This window comes from Piliocolobus tephrosceles, chromosome 3, assembly GCF_002776525.5.
Source record: "Piliocolobus tephrosceles isolate RC106 chromosome 3, ASM277652v3, whole genome shotgun sequence".
Taxonomy (NCBI): domain Eukaryota; kingdom Metazoa; phylum Chordata; class Mammalia; order Primates; family Cercopithecidae; genus Piliocolobus; species Piliocolobus tephrosceles.
In genome coordinates this window covers 55,127,681-55,144,337 of record NC_045436.1, presented here as the reverse complement: position 1 = coordinate 55,144,337, position 16,657 = coordinate 55,127,681, and the positions used below count along the sequence as shown (strand labels likewise).

The window sequence follows — 16,657 nt, the reverse complement described above, 5'->3', positions numbered from 1 at the left end:
TAATTTTTGTATTTTTAGTAAAGATGGGATTTCACCATGTTGGTCAGATTACAAGGTCAGCCTGACCTTGTAATCTGCTTGCCTAGGCCTCCCAAAGTGCTGGGATTACAGGCATAAGCCACCACGTGTGGCCTATTTATATCTTCTTTAACTGAAATAATTCATATTGGTTCACTAAATATGTGTATCTGCATTTGACATTTGTTTATAAGTATTTATTCTTATACTGATAAATTTTCACAAATCTAAAAATTTGGGGAAATCGAAGAAAGGCAAATATTGCATAGAGTGAAATTTTCCCGAGGGCAAAATTCCAAGATGAAATGTTTAAGGAAAAATTATTTATCAAAATCCACAGCCTGAATTAGTGTATTTGAAATATGTGGAGGCTTCCTCTCCCTCTAACATTTCCATCTGTCTCTTATTTCCTTTCCTCACTATTGGTTATAGCTGTGAACTTGTTGAAACAATCCAAATGGACTATTTCAAAGCAGTGAGCTGACTCTGCATAAAGCCATTTCTTGAAAATGCTTAATACAATGCTTTTATTTCCCCTTTTTAAAAGGCAGTAGAGGATTTGCTAGAACCCAGAGGTGACTTTCTTATTCCCTGTTAAACTATGTGAGAAAGAGAAATAGAGATCTGGACATGGCACTATCTCTAGCCCTGAATAAAACTTTTACCAATGAATGCACTACCCGTAAGCTCATACAATGTTTTTACTCTGGAAAACCATGATAATAATGGACATTATATGAGTACATTTAAAGAATCTTTTATGTGTCAAAATTGCTTAGATTAAATAGAAATTTTGTTTTCAACTAGGAATCACAATGAAAAATAGGTAAGTCATTACTCTCCTTCAATGGTAGTTTTATTTATATTCACCAGGATTTAAGTTGCTAGTTTGTCAATTAATTTCATTAGCTTTGTATTTCTGTTCATTACATTGAAGGCTTTGAGAAAGGTCTATTTGAAATGTGTCTCCAGAGATATCTTTTTTTTCCTAGAAAATTAATGTGACCTTTATCTGCTAGACACAGAACCACAAACACAGTAAATAAACTTACAATTTTCTTCCAAATATTCCTATGTCTAAATCACATGGTTAGAAACTATAGCAGACGTAGGACAAAAATGGAGAGCAGAAAAGTGTGTGTCCACAGATTTCATTAGTAAGGCAGGAATTGTTAAGCAGGCTAAAAGCAGAACAGGAGGGAAGGCTAGGTAGGCCCTTCCCACACAGTTGGTACAAAGGTTGAGATGAATGAAGCAGCTAAAAGCACAGCCATTTTTTCTCAAAACTAGTCACTAAAAGCAAAATGGGAAATGAGAGAGACTTGCCTATAAGGAGACTACTTTCTGAGACTCACCCCTGTGGTTGATATAGGAGAAAAATACACGGCTACACAACAATATGAGTAATATTACTCCCTCTCAAACACAGCTTTTCTAGCGTTGGTCATTACAATCAGTCTTAGTGGTCAAATGCTCATCTTTGGAAGCATCTAAGCATGTAATTACTTAATAAAAAACAAAACAAGTTACATGGTTATAACTGTCTTTTACTGACATTGCATGTTTTATTACATTGCCTAGCAGTGAATGTGAGTGCTATAAAAATATCATGAAAATATCTTTTAGCAAACATTGGTCTGTGAGTTTAAAAATATTGACATCCAGTGTTAAAATATGTTGACATAAACTTATTAAAATTAAAAATGTAACAGATATTCATCTGCATTTTGTTTAACTGAATATGTCTGTTTTCTTTTTAACTTGTGTCCAAATAAATTCTAGAGGGTTTTAAAAAATCAATTTCCGGTCATTTCCATTTAATCACTAGGTTTTGTGTTTGTTCCTCTTAGCATATTTCATATTCATTAGTTAAAGTAGCCTGTTTTCATTTATGGAATTCTAAACAATGTTAGAATAAACTATTGCGTGCTCCATTCCAATAAGGGTTGCTGTGCATATGTCTGCGGTTGATATCCTATTTGGACATGTACAATTTATAGGTGTGTATATGTATATTGAGTTATGTGTCATTTCGCAACAGAGATATGTTCCAAGAAATACATTGTTAGGTGATGTTTTTGTTTGAGCATGATAAAGTGTGTTTATACAAACTCCAATATTATATTACTACACACCTAGGCCACATGGTCTAGCCTATTGCTCCTAGGCTACAAACTTGTACAGCATGTTACTGTACTGAATACCGTACACAATTGTAACACACTATTAAGTATTTGTGCATCTAAACATAAAAAAGAGTAAGAATACAGTATTATAATGCTATGGGACCATGAACACATATGTGTTCCACTGTTACTGAAAAGTTATTATGTAGCACATGACTATATATACATATATATTGTGTATTTATATACACATATATACACACACACATATACATTTTAATGTATTTGTGTTATGTTTTCACAATTTTCATTTAACATATACTATTTGGTGTGTTATGATTTGATATAGCAATACTGTAATAGTAATGTGAAATATTTGGAAGATTTAGGATGAAATGAGAAAATATTTGATCTTATACAAAAATTTTAAAATTAACCTGGAAAAAATAATAAAATTGAGAAAGAACCAACTGTGGTGTTCAAGACAGTTGTTAAATTTCTCAATTGTGTTAGCTTAAAAAGTGATTTAAACTCTTGAGTCTAAATAATCTTTAGATTCGAGAATATAAAATTGTCTCACATATTTCTGTGATTAAATTCATAAGAAAATTCTGGCAGATAGGAGATGCTCAATAATTAGTGGCTTCTTTCCTCAGCAATTTTTCAAAATTGATACAAGGCTTTGCTCATTATTTTTAATCTAGTAAGAAAATACAATCCAGAGGACAGGAACAAGAGTTTCTATGTTTGGGAAATATAAATTGAAATCTCAGTCTGTGCTTAGGATTTAATGTGAATGATTTATATGGTTAAACTGAGTATCAATTTGATTGGATTACAGGATACACAGTATTAATCCTGGATGTGTCTGTGAGGGCATCGTCAAGGGAGATTAACATTTGAGTGAGTGGGCTGGGAAAGGAAGATCAACTGCCAGCTAAGCTAGACTACAAGCAGGCAGAAAAATGTAAAAGGGAGACTGGTATAGCCTCCCAGCCTACATCTTTCTATCGTGCTGGATGCTTCCTGCCCTTGAATATCGGACTCCATGTTCTTCAGTTTTGGAACTCGAACTGGCTCTCCTTGCTCCTCAGCATCCAGATGGCCTATTGTGGGACACACATATATGTATACATATATGTATATATGAATATATATGTATATATATATATTCCTTTAGTTCTGTCCCTCTAGAGAACCTTGACTAATACAACGATCTTTTTAAGTCTAATTTCCACATCTGCAAAATGTATTTCAAATTTTCTGTTATCTAAAAATGCAATGATGGTCAATGGGGCAATATATATCACTCATCCAAAATATAATTTGACACATAATTGGCAATAACCATATGTATTATATATACATATATATGTACACATATACAGCTTTTGCTTTCTAACCAACACTGTACTAAGTACTTTAAATGGATCACCTAGTTTATTACTCAATAATTTAATTATTATTATCTTTATTAGTTTCTCAAATTTTAAAGAATATTTAAGCAAGTTCAATAGAACTTTCTTCAATAATAGAATTGTTTTTGTCTTTTCTGACATGGTAGCTACTAGTTATATGTGGGACATAAAATATGACTAGTACAACCAAAAATTTGTTTTTAAATCTAATTTTATTTAATTTGAAACTAAATAGCTTCACGTGACTGACACATATTGGACAACATGAACATAATCTGTATAGATATAATACTAAGTATATAAATAAAAATTAAATTTAACAGTATCTCTGTTGGCTAGGCTGGAGTGCAGTAGCATAATGATAGCTCGCTGTAGTCTTGATCTCCCAGGCTAAAGTCATCCTCCTTCCCCCGCCTCCCAAGTAGCTGGGACGACGAGTGCACATTACAGGACCTGACTTTTTTTTATTGTTATAACTTGTTTTGTAGAATTGAGCTCTCACTATGTTGCCTTTGCTGGTCTTGAACTCCTGGGTTCAAGCAATCCTCCTGCTTCAGCCTCCCAAAGTGCTAGAACTACAGGCACAAGTCATCATGCCCGACTTTGGAGTTGTTTTCTAAGATGAGAAATACTTAAAGTTTGTACCATAGAATTCACCACCTCATCTTACATTATTCTGTTGAATATTTTTTAGTGTATTTCCCCAGATTGTGTGGTAAATTCCTTGAGAGCAATACCTATGCTTTTAATTTTTTCTTTTTTTTCCTGCTACATGCCTATGCCAGAACGCCTTTGTACAACCCTGCCCAGTTAGGCTGAAAGTGCTTCCTTGTCCATTTGCCATATGACAATGTTTCCCTCATCAGTGAACATCTGGATTGGTAAAACTACCATGGTTTAGGGTATTGATTTACAAGAGGTTATTTATAACAAAGAAGGAGATCAATTATGTGATATTTTATTTATACAATGACATAAAAATGTTAATAGAATGTTAACTTTTTTTGTTTACTTTGTAATACTTTTTTCAACAAATAAAAAAAAAAAGAAAGAAACCCTGACACTCAGTGGCCCAAATAAGAAAAGCAATTAAAAAGTTAAAATTAGGTGGCATCACTGTTGAGCATTTCATGTTTGAAGGAACATGATATCCTAGGACAGAGAAAATTGAGGAAAGAAATATTGATCCAGAGAGCTTGTCTGGGATCAGATCCTCTTTTTGTTTATCGAAGTTGGGAAAGGTGTCAAATATCTTTGATTCCATTAAAGAAGAGTGAATTTATGAACAGAGCAAAGAAAATACAATAGGAACTATATCTTGTATAGCAGGTCACAATTATAATGGTGTTTTGTTACAGAGTCATTCTAATTGATGCCTTCCTTTTAAGACATTACTTACTGTCCACTCATGGTTTTAAAAATAACCTACAAGCTTAGGGGAGAGAATTGTCTAGCCAAGAAAAGTACTTGTCCCTTCATCTTAAACCAAAATTTACCTGAGATATTTTAACTTTTACTTAATGTTTAGAAAAGCTTATAGAAAAATAAATTTTTAGAATGGGAAAAAATGGTAGGAATTATTCAATCCAAACAAGAGAAAAATGAACATTCTCTGTGCAGTTGTAATATCATATATAAATTGAACTATTCATAAATTTTAATGTAGCATCAGCAACATGAATGGGATAGATGCAACCTGTTTATGAGGGTGGTGTCATAGGAATTCAAGTAAGAAAAAGAAACAGCAATGTAAGGAATACTGCTATAGACCCTATTTACTTATATCATTCATTTGTCATTTTCTATATGTATTATCTAAGGCTCTCTTCACACAAAATTAGCAGAGTTGTGTAGCTGTGACTAAGATTTTATGGTCTATAAAGCCAAAAGCATATATAACTTGACCTTTACAGAAAAAAAATTGATGACCCCATCACAGTACATGTGCTCAGTGAGTCAGATAAGTAATGCTTTATGAAGACTCTTCACAGCACCAAACCAAGAGAGAACACAACAGAAGGCCTGAGAAAGGGCTCTGTGCTCATATGCTGTATATTCTGTTTGATGATAAAAAATATGCATATTGCTTACTTCAGGAAGTAATAACATGTATCTAAAAGCAGAGGCTGAGACACAGATTTGGGTACCAGTTGAAGGTACTATATTTGGGTACTATATTGAAGGATAGCTTTTAATAAAAAAAAATATATATTGTCTGAAGTGAGTGAAAGGAAAAGGGAAGGGTCAAGCAAGACTATTAATTCCAGTAAAGTATACCCTAGGCTGAATCTACACTGGAGGATGAGGCTTCTGAAACAGAAATTTTACTGTAGTGTTTTGCCCCTTTGAGGGAAAGGTGCCCCTATATCAGTCGTTCATGAATGGACACTGCCCCAGTATGAGTAGGTGGATACATAACATTCCAACAAAGTTGTTAGCTGAAGCAATTATCTAGGAACTGGGGTACCTGTTAACCATTAGCAGGCAGCACTTAAAATAGCTGGGGGATAGGCACATCAGCCTGCTAACAGGAGATCCAGTGGAGAACAAACAGCACCTACTACAGAATCTTACTCAAATAACCGTCAACTAAATGTCTACTGGATTTCAGTCTTGATCACTACCAAATGATGCATCCAGAATGATCTTTCCAAAGTGCAAACCTCAGCAACTACTTGATTAGAAACCTTTGAGAGTCCTCTTAGGATATCTGTTGAGTCACCCATGGGCTGGCCTCTCTAGATACTCATTACTTATTCATGGCCCCAAACATCATTTTCTATAAATAAACCCTAATCTTACTTCCTTTACTAGTAGAGTATAAAAATATTTGAATTTCCCTAAAAATGTTAAGTTGCCTTATCCCTTAGCACTTTGCCCATGCTGAAACCTGTGTCTTACGTCATATGTTGACATACACATTGAAGAATTCAGTGCCCCTCCTACTCTCAAGTGACCACTTCAATACAGGAACTGCTGAGACTTAAATATTAAATTCCTAGTGGCTTTATTCAAAGGGAATATGGTAGATTGGGAAAAAAAAAAAAAAGATGAATGCTCTGCAGCTCTACTTGTCAAGAAGTCAAGTTTATCTATATTAAAATCTCTTGAAACTTGGCAAGGTTTATGACTTGCTTAGGCCTATGAAACAGTAGAAAATCTGATGCAAATGGATATTTAAAGTGCTGGCACAATGAGGCTTTGGAACTCTAGGGCTACCATGGGAATGAGTCTAGGCAAGGCTAATGTAGGATAAAAGAATACATAGAAAGAAGAGCAAGTTGGTCCCAGATGTCCCACCCATCATAACCAACCAGTCACAGCTGGTCCACCATTTAACTGCAGATGCATGAGAATGAAATAATCCATGCCTGGTTCAAATCAGAACTGCCTAGTAAACCCAGCCCAAATTATCTACCTACAGAATCATAAAGTCAATTTTTTAAGCCACTAAATTTTTTGGCAGTTACTCCTATAGAGAGAGTTGTCCTATAGAAGATGTTCCACTCTTTATCAGGCTCTATCAAGTATAACTAAAATATTGAGAAGCCCTTAAACTGGAGAGAAAAACAAGTTAAAGTGAAAAATGTAGGAAAAAATATTCTTGAAGACTAAATCAGTGAGTTACATTATTCCTCTGAGAAGGTTTATACCCAAAAGATTATAAATCATTCTGCTATAAAGACGCACGCACATGTATTTTTATTGCAGCACTATTCACAACAGCAAAGACTTGGAAACAACCCAAATGTTCATCAATAATAAACTGGATCAAGAAAATGTGGCACATATGCACTGTGGAATACTATGCAGCCATAAAAAAGGATGAGTTCATGTCCTTTGCAGGGACATGGATGAAGCTGGAAATCATAATTCTCAGCAAACTATCACGAGAGCAGAAAATCAAACACCGCATTTTCTCACTCATAAGTGGGAGTTGAACAATGAGAACACATGGACATATGGAGGGGAATATCACACACTGGAGGTTGTTGGGGGAGGAGGGATAACATTAGAAATACCTAATGTAGGGACAGGTTCATGCGTGCAGCAAACCACCATGGCACATGTATACCTATGTAACAAAACTGCACATTCTGCACATGTACCCCAGAACTTAAAGTATAATAATAAAAGAGATAAAGCAAGAGGATTGACTCCAAAATGTGTGCATCTGTTTTCAGATAACCTATTTCAACACTGTTTCCATTGTTGTACACTCCTAAAGTCTATTATCCTTCACTCAATCAAATCCATCAATCTCATAATTTCCACCTGGTTCTCACAAAAGTATGGTAAAGAATCACACCAAATGTCAGAGCTCTTCCAAAAGAGTTGAGTTTTTTTTTTTTTTTTTTTTTTTTTTGTTACAAGGAATACGGTTCATATGAGAAAAAAATAATAATTTAAGAATAGAATCCTTCTAAGCTCTATGAAACTGTTTATAAAAAACATTTGCAGGTAATCATCTTTATTGCCACATAATAGGCATTGGGTGTTTACTACATAAATTAGCTTATCATCATCAGAGAAATGAAGTTACTTTATTGCCTCTGTAATTAAGTGGAAAGATGGAAGGATGAGAAAGTAACTCTTGCTTCTTTGGTTTGCAAAATTCAAAATGTTGAGCTTGATCCATTTGCTTCCGATGACCAAAACCTTTAGCTGCAATAACACTTATAAAACTTATCCCTGTCAATGCTACAGTAATGCAAGCATAATATTTATTTTATCTTGTTTACACTTGGAAGGTAAAAGAGATAAAAATTGTCAGAAAATCTCAGCAGTTCATATAAATTCATGTCTTCTTAAACATATTTTCCTACAGCATAACAAAAGCACAGGGCATCATGCTATATTTTACTGACACTGTAAATAGCTATTTTTAAAGATTTCTGGCTTCATGACTTCCTCTCTCCTGTTGCTTTCCACAAGTTTCAGGAATAATGTAAGAATATATATAATCAAATATTTTTTCCTTTCTCACCCTGGACCATACAATATGTCTTCAATGATATCCTACAAAACACTGTGTTAGACTGTGAACAGACATGACAGCCTAAAATGAAACAAACAACCCCCAACCCCCTAAAAACCAAATGTATCTAAAGTAAGGATTTATGAAGTCATTGCAAAGAGTCCCAAATTGCCATTATTAGATAATATGGGATTCTGGTGCATGGATTTTAAAGTAATATAGAAATATTCACTACACATGTCTTCAAATGTGCGTACTTTTCCTTTAGTTGTGACAGCAGTCATCTGATATTGATGAACTCCGAATGATGCTCAAATACAGAAAGATGCTCTTAAATGTGATCGGTTGAAGACAAATATCTTGGTCACTGTGGTGGTTATTATAATATTTGCTATTGCCTATATATTTTAGTACAACCAGAAAATATCAGAACATGAAATATTTTCTATGCCATGCTAGAATTTAAGTTCTACATATGTAGAAATTGTTGTTTAGCTCACCAATGTATCCCAAGCATCTAGGATATAGTCTGACATGTAACAGGTGTTAAATTAGTGACTGGATGAATATATGATGAGATAGATTCTGGTTATTTTCTGTACTGCTGCAGTGTTAGGGGTTCTTTTCTCCTTGAATATTTCAAATTATTTGCTGTTCTGTATATTTTGTCATAAACATAACAGAGGTCAGTTTAAAATATCTATTGAGATGTATTTTATAGGCATTAAGAGGAGCAGGACAAATACTTGGGGAAACTTTGCAGCACAGGACAGGAGTCTGAACAGCTATCAAAGTATAATTTTAGGTAGAAAGCAAACAGTAATGCTGTGGTCAAGGCCTGCTCTTGCTTTTAGGTTTTCCTGTAGTGCTAGTCATTCACATTCACAGTCCTCTTCAAGAGGAGTGAACTCTCTGTGTCAATTTTAGACAACCAGAGAGGCTTAAAACAAAAAATGATTGACTCTTTATCCTTTCTTTATTCCAATAATGCATTGTTCCTTTTATTTTATTGTCCATTATCCTTAACATATTCAGCATTAGAATTTCAGTTACGAATCTTCAGTGTATATTTCAAAAATTCAAATAATTGATACTTTGATCAAATTTTCAACTTTTATCTCAGAGCATTAAGGATGTTATCTGAAGTCTGTTCTCTCTCTAACCCCATATAATACAAACACACATATGCACACACACATATAAATATATATAAATGTAAAAAAAATACATAAAATAAATGTGTGTATATATAAATATATATAAATACATAAAATGTGTGTATATATGAATATATATATAAATACATAAAATGTGTGTATATATAAATATATAAAACATACATGTACATATAAAAATATATAAAATGTGTGTGTGCGTGTGTGCGCTTAACACTTTAGGAAAAAACATAATGCTTTCTTTTCAAAAGGAGACTCAGATTTTTAAATACAAATCCCATTCCTTCGAAGAAGAGTTAATTGTATTTCCTATTTAAAATCTAAAGTGAAATCACCTATTAAGAAGAACAATACTTTTCCTTCAAATAAAATGCAGTTCTTATAAAAATATACTTGAATAAATCTAAATGAATAAAACGGTAAATGAACCAATTACCTTCCTCTTTTATTAAAGATTAGTAGACGTCCCAGGGAGCATTAAGCTTAAATTTCAACAAATTATTGAAACTTGACCAGCAATTTGAATGGAAACTGTGTGTGTGGAAAATTATACAATGTAAAAAGGTAGTATCATTTTTTTGTACTTTTTGGGGAACTATGTGGCAGTTTTTATTACATATATTCTTGCATTATTACCTACTGCAACAAATCAGAGGGATATAATGCTTCATGCAGGGTGACAACACTGTGAGACAGCAGTCATAAATAACAGAAGTGAAAGCACACTTTCAACTTTTGAATAACATGTCTTTCCACTGATTCAGAGTAAGCATCAAAGCTCTGCTTTGAGAAATCCTATCTTTGAGCTACTCTATGTGGAGTAGAGTAAATACGGCCTTATCTGGGTTCAGTTTTCAAATAAAAGTTAAAATAAAAATGAAATCATCCATGCATTTCTAAATCAAGCTATGTCATATTATCCTCTCATCCTTCTTCTTTTTCACCAATGTACCATGAATTGAAGGTTATTTTTGTTGTCATAAAGTCATATTTATGAAATGCAAAATATCAAAGAAAGAACTCCATAAGGTGGGCTAAAGGTTATTTTTAAAACACAGCAAATAAAAATAAACACCAAAACTTTATATTTTAATTTTCTTTGTCAAAAATTCAAACATGCTAAAACAGTATTTTAGCATTCTCTAATTGTTTTTATATAGACTTTTTGATAATTACTTATCTACGGGAAGTTTTAGAAGGAATCATAGTTTCACAATTCTATGAAAAATTTTGTTCATACTCCTAATTCTCCATTAATTATTGTTGTATATTTCAATTTTTGCTATTTCGTGTAGCTAGAGTTTCAAACTCCTCTCATGTATATGAAAACCTACTGAATTTGAGATCGGTGCATACAGCTACTTATTAAGAATCTACAACTTGGATTCCTTAAAGGAACCCAAAATCCAACTACATATCTGGGCTCATTATCTTTTCAATCAAACCAATCTTTGTTCTCTCATCTGTTCAGATATTAAAGCCAAAATCTAAAAAGGTGCAGCCAATCCTTGCCAAATTATCTTTCCTTGATAGCCCCATATTTAGTCTCATATCAAGTCCTGCCAATATCACCAATGTATTTAGGAACTTCTCTCCATCTCCATTCTTACTACTTGTATCCAAACTATCATCCCATTTTTTTTTTTGTATTGATGCAATATCCTCCTACATTCCTACATTTATTTTTACCCTTTTCACCTTCTTTCATATATTATAGCTGGAGCAATATTTTCAAAATGACAACCCGAACATGTCCCCTCAGTGTATAAAAACGTTAAGCTGATCTCATTGTTATTAGCATAACCCCCCAAATTGTTACATACAAGATTTTGCACAATATAGTAACTGACAAATTATGTCTCCTCGTTATAGGTTGCTATAATGCTCCAGTATTTTTTAATAAAATATATGGACATGTACACATACATACCTATGTGCTTGCCTCTCATCTCTTTCACTTAAGATTATGAGGACAGAGAGCTTGCAGTTCTGACCCTAGCCTGCTTTTTCCAGCCTCTAGCCCAATTGGTTCTGAATTAATAGATGAATTACAAAAACACGGAGGGGAAAATTACCAGGCTATGCATAAAGGAAAAAGCGAAAATAAGATAGCAATGGTTAATTTTGACAGCCTTAACTAAGAGAAAATGAATAAAATAATTTGACAACTGAACAAAAGTAACTTGGTGATGAGAAATTCATTTATTCATTTACCCTTGAACTCAAAATACATTTCCTGAGAGCAGATAGTGTTTTGGAAACCCAGTTGCCAAAAAGAACTCATTCACTAGTGTAGTGTATAACTTATAAATACATCATTGAATTGAAGTGAGAGACGTTTTAATGGAGAAATTCAAAAGAGACATCGAAAGCATAAATGAGAATAAGGGAATCCTATATAGGATTTGATAAATGTTTAAGAATTTGACCATATAAATTTTTCTAGTTAATACTGTATAAAAAATCCTGAACGTTTGGTATAGAAAACAATAAATATTTATAAGTAGAGAAATGATTCAGTAAAGTATGCTCTGGTCATAGTAAGAAATACTCTGGAACCATTATACACAGCAAGGTAGATGGGTAGTACTGACCTGGAAATATATCAATGGCATTTTGCTCAACATAAAAGAGAAAGTTATAAAATAAAATGTATGAGCATATGTGTGCAGAAATCGTGTGAATGCAATTTAAATGGTCTAAAAGGTAAACATTGCATGCACCAAAATGCTAACAATGGTTAACACTGAGAAGATTTACATGGCAAATGAGATAATCTAAAGGGAACTTTCTAATTATTACATGCTATATATTATGTTCTTATTTGTGTTTCAGTATATGCATTGTTTTTGCTTTTATATTTATTAAATAATTATTCTAAAAATAAGTTAAAGGTGCTCACTTATTGGGTTAGATATAAAGCGACGAGTTCATCATTTGCAGATTTGACTTTGGCCCACATTTGTTCTGTACTGTCCTACGGCTGTCTAGTTATCTCTTTATGTGCCCAGTGGGATAGAAAACAAAAACAAAAACTGCTTACAGTTTCAGAAACACCATGACATTGAATACTATGTTGTTTGAACTTCATAAGAATGAGACTGAGTGGTGACAACGTGCTAGCAGCCCTAGCTCTCAGTGCCTTCTTGGCCTTGGCATCCACTCTGGCTAGCTTGCACCCTTCAGCCAGCCACTGCACTGTTGGAGCCCCTCTCTGGGCTGGCAGAGCAGGGAGCAGGCTCCCTCTGCTTGTAGGGAGGTGTGGAGGGAGAGGCTGGGGGTGGGAACCGGGGCAGTGTGCAGAGCTCGCTGGTCAGTGTGAGTTCCGGGTGGGTGCGGGCTTGGGCGGGCCCCACACTAGGAGCAGCCGGCTGGCAGCACTGGCCCTGGGCAGTGAGGGGCTTAGCACCTGGGCCAGCAACTGTGGAGGGGACGCCAGGTCCCACAGCACTGCCAGCCCACCCATGCCATGCTTGAATTCTCACCAGGCCTGAGCTGCCTCCCTGAGGGACAGGGCTTGGGACCTGCAGCCCACCATGCCTGAACCCCTGGTGGTGTGCTCCCACGCTTCCCGAGCCTCCCCAACCGGCATCATCCCCTGATCTGAGGCACCTGGTCCTATCCATCGCCCAAGGGCTGACAAGTATGGGCGCAACTCACGGGACTGACGGGCAGCTACGCCCATGGCCAGGCTGGGCAGGCATCCATTAGGTGAAGCCAGCTGGGCTCCTGAATAGGGTAGGGACTTGGAGAACTTTTATGTCTAGCTGGAGGATTGTATATGCACCAATCAGCACTCTGTGTCTTGCTCAGGGTTTGTGGATGCACCAATCAGCACTCTGTATCTAGCTAATCTGGTGGGGACTTGGAGAACTTTTATGTCTAGCTGGAGGATTGTAAATGTACCAATCAGCACTTTGTGTCTAGCTCAAGGATTGTAAATGCACCAATCAGCACCCTGTGTCTAGCTCAAGGTTTGTAAAGGCAACAATCAGTGCTCTATGTCTAGCTAATCTAGTGGGGACTTGGAGAAATTATGTGTCTAGCTAAAGGATTGTAAATGCACCAATCAGCACTCTATGTCTAGCTCAGGGTTTGTAAACGCACCAATCAGCACCCTGTCAGAATGTACCAAACAGGTCTCTGTAAAACAGACCAATCAGCTCTCTGTAAAATGGACTAATTGGCACTCTGTAAAATGGACCAGTCAGCAGGATGTGGGTGGGGCCAGATAAGGGAATAAAAGCAGGCTGCCCTAGCCAGCATGGGCAACTTGCTTGGGTCCACTTGCCTGCTGTGGAGGCTTTGTTCTTTTGCTCTTTGCAATAAATCTTTCTGCTTCAGTCTGGGTCTGCACTGCTTTTATGAGCTGTAACACTCACCACAAAGGTCTGCAGCAAGACCACGAACCCACCAGGGAGGAATGACCAACTCCAGACCCCCAACCCACCAGGAGGAATGAGCAACTCCAGATGGGAGGAACAAAAAACTCCAGATGCACCTCCTTAAGAACTGTGACATTCACCGTGAAGGTCTGCAGATTCGCTCCTGAAGTCAGCGAGACCACGAACCCACCAGAAGGAGGAAACTCTGAACAGGTGTGAACATCAGAAGGAACAAACTCCGGACACACCATCTTTAAAAACTGTAACACTCACCATGAGGGTCCGTGGCTTCACTCAAGTCAGTGAGACCAAGAACCCACCAATTCTGGACACAAGACCATTAAATAATTTTTTTTCAATAAACTAATAGTTACTTGAACCATAATAGAGTAACCTATAGGTCATTAAAAGGCAATGTAAACTTTTTGTAATACGTTTGTATCCCCGAAGTTGAAATATGTAATTAAATGCTAAAACTGAAGACTAAATGTTACGAAATTAATTAATATTGAAGTTTGGTTTATATTTAGAGAGTAAAAGATTTTTACCAGAGGACAAATAGAGACTTCGGGAGGAAGTGACACTGTCAGTCTGCGGCACTCATGGGCTCCTTAATGTGGAGCTACAGGGGGCTTTGAGAAGCAGCAGCAAGAAGGAGGCTCACCCGCCAACCACATCACCGGCAGCAAAGCCAGGAAAGAAGCTCCCACTGACCATGGCTGACTCGAGGCGACAGTGCATCTTCATGGGCATTTATCCTCATGAACCCAAACACAAGAAGGTTAATAAAGGTGCTACTGCGGCCCAAACTTGCTACCTTATGGAAGACATCAGATTTCTCCTCCAAAAGTTCATCTTCAACAAGGTCCGGGAATACAAGGAATCTGTCTGGAAGCCCCAGAAGGCCTGTGGGAAAAGCGAGCGGAACACCAAGGAACATGTAAAGGGCAATGAGATTGACCACAAACATGACCGTGTCATCAAGGAATGGTACCCCATATTCATTGACGCCTGGGGGGACCTGGGTGGCGCTGCCTTCTCCATGTGCTTCCTCTTTTCCACCTTCCCGTGGACTGAGAAGTCCCATGTAGAGACCATTCAGCTGTGCTGCAGGCTGGCAGTGAAGTTCATGCATTACATCATCACTCCCTGTGCCCTGAGCAAGGTCTTCGTGTCCATCAAAAGCATTTAATACCAGGCTGAGGTGCTGGTACGGCCCATTGTATGGATCAACCTCTATGCTTTCTCCCATGACCACCCGACAGACATGGACTTCAGAGTCATGGCCAACTTCACCTAGTTCTACACCACCTTGCTGGGCTTCATCGATGAACTTCAGCCCCTATCAGTCGCTCAACGTTCACTATTCCCTCAAGCTGAGGGTCAGGCCCAAGCAGAGGCGAAGGCCAGTGATGGTACCTATGCGCTGGACTCGGAGAGGCCAGTGGAGAAACTGGAGGCCCTCAGTGTCAGCCTGGCCCACGCTGCGGTGCTTGCCACAGAGAAAGGCCGAGGTGGATGAGTTTCCCGCCCATGGGGAGTTGGCGGTGCAGGAGGAGGACCTCAGGAAGGAGCTGGAGGCGCAAGAGAAGCACAAGAAGCTTTCTGAGGGCTTGAAGTTTTTCCTTAACTGACAGGTATCCCCTGAAGCCCTAGCCTTCGTCATCAGGAGTTTTTGGGGAGACATATCCTGGCAAAAGCCTTTGTGCCTCAGTCCCACTTATGTAGCACCCACCAGATTGTCGACTGGCCTGGGCAGCAGACCTCAATAGTAGCAGGCACTACGTGAAGCCCCAGTAGGTGTTTGACTCCGTGAACGCTAGACTGCACTTCCCTGGAGCAGAGTACTTCCCTGCAATGCAGCTACCCCCACACCCTTCACCATTTGTGACTGAGGAGGAAGGAGATTACATCCCACCTGAGAAGCTGAAGCTTCTGGCTCTGCAGCTGGGAGAGGACCCAGGAAACTTGAATGAGTCAGAAGAGGAGGAGGAGGAAGACAACCAAAGTGATGGTGATGAAGGGGGAGAAAACGAAGAGGAGGGTAGTTCCGAGCAGCAGCTGGCCCAGGAGGAGGAGAGTGAGGCCAGCGCCTGATCCTTATGATGAAGAAGCTGGAGAAGTACCTGTACCAGAAGATCATGTTTGACAAAAGGTAGAAAAGCCAAGAGGCCAAAAAGCTAGCAGAGTAGCAGAAAGCCCATGATGAGGCAGTGAGATCTGAGAAGAAAGCAGAGAAGTCAAGGCCAGTTTGAGTGCCAGTGACCCCTCAGAGGGGCGAGGCCAACTCTCCAGCAGCTGAATGTGGCAGAGGCAGGTCAGAGCACATAAGTGTGGTGACAGATCAGAGTCGCTTCTCTTTTCTTCACTTCTTCCTTCCTCCAGCCAGTCTTGACCCCTCATGCTCTCTGACTAGCCTGGTGGGGATACCTGACTTCCTCTGGATGGAGCTCCCCTGCTGGTTCCTGGGCAGAAAAGAGGACTCTGTGCCCAGCCTGATTCTGTGCTCCTAGAAGCCAGTGACATGAGTGCAGGGGCCTGACCAGGCCCTCACATG

The 16,657-nt window shown here is 37.6% G+C and overlaps 1 pseudogene; it reads left to right on the top strand.

The window, feature by feature from the left end:
- The first annotated feature begins 13,398 nt into the window (after positions 1 to 13,398).
- Positions 13,399 to 16,355, top strand: LOC111546284 (annotated as a pseudogene).
- The last annotated feature ends 302 nt before the right edge of the window (positions 16,356 to 16,657 follow it).